The sequence below is a fragment of the Bison bison genome, unplaced genomic scaffold (assembly GCF_000754665.1).
Source record: "Bison bison bison isolate TAMUID 2011002044 unplaced genomic scaffold, Bison_UMD1.0 scf7180017858575, whole genome shotgun sequence".
In the NCBI taxonomy this organism is placed as follows: Eukaryota; Metazoa; Chordata; class Mammalia; order Artiodactyla; family Bovidae; genus Bison; species Bison bison.
This window is the reverse complement of record NW_011489147.1, coordinates 534-1,678: the sequence shown is the minus strand read 5'-3', so window position 1 is coordinate 1,678 and position 1,145 is coordinate 534. Positions and strand designations below refer to the sequence as shown.

Here is a 1,145-nt window from a genome sequence, read left to right as displayed (position 1 = left end):
TTTCCAACCAGGAATTGAACCGGGCTCTCCTGCATTGCAGGTGGATTCTTTACCAGCTGAGCTACTAGGGAAGCCCATACCAAAACTGCTTACCTAGACTAAATGTTTATGTGTTATACCCTATATCATGTAACTAAGCAAATTCTGCCATATATAAAAATATGTTCTAAAACAGCTTTTTAAATATAGCAGCCAGGGCTTCCCTGGTGGTCCAGTGATTAAGACTCTGCACTTCCACTGCAGGGTGCACAGGTTCCATCCCTGGTCAGGGAACTAAGATCTGACATGCCTTGCAGCACAGCCAAAAAAAAAATTAAATATAGCAGCCATAAAAGTACTGGTAATGACATCAAGAGGTTACTAATAGGCTTTTCAAATGGTGATATATGGAAGGGATATTTCAATCTTAATAAAAAAGTGAAACTAAGAACAATGCATTGTAACAACCATCTATAACATTCTGAAAAGAAACCTAGGCATTTCACATCAAGAATATGAGAAAGCTTCTCAAATACAGCCATTTAAGGCTGCAGATAGTTTGAGTTTAATGAGTTCTTTGTACACAATAAGAACTCTGTGTAATAACCGTAACATGAATGCAAAATCTTGACCACATTTAATGAGTATTATGTAAGAAGTAGTGCCCAGAACCTCATTAAATTATCTGTGTATCTGATTCCACTTAAAATGGTATGAGTGTTTTAAAGTAAGCTAAGTTAAAACACTTACCTGGGTTTCATATAAGTGGGCAATGTGAAATTGAACTGCAAAGATGAGAAAATAAGTCAACAACTGTATTACAGTAGTGTCTGGATGAATATAAAATGTAAAATATAAACACTATCTCTGCTGCATAGATTTAAGTAATTTCAGAACATAACTTATTCTTAATAAAATATACAAGCATACAAGAACATGATAAGAAACTACATGTATTCATTATTGGTTATTACTAAATTTAGCCAATGTAATTATTAAAATTAACATTAAAATCTGTAGCAAGTGAGTATAAGTTCAAATGGCAACATTAAACAGATATAACTTTTATAATCTATACATTTCACAACATGGTATTTAAAAACTGAGTTAAAACTCAAACAAGAAAGTCAGTATTTGATTAAAACAACAATGAAAAATACTCTTTT

General features: G+C 32.6%; 1 long non-coding RNA gene across 1 annotated transcript in view; it reads right to left on the bottom strand.

Moving 5' to 3' along the window:
- The window catches only part of LOC104979842, a 19,401-nt gene extending 18,279 nt beyond the window's left edge, over nucleotides 1–1,122 (bottom strand). The window contains exon 1 of the long non-coding RNA XR_824205.1: nucleotides 730–1,122. This is a non-coding gene — a long non-coding RNA (uncharacterized LOC104979842). The remainder of the gene's footprint in view (nucleotides 1–729) is intronic.
- Between the last annotated feature and the right edge of the window lie 23 nt (nucleotides 1,123–1,145).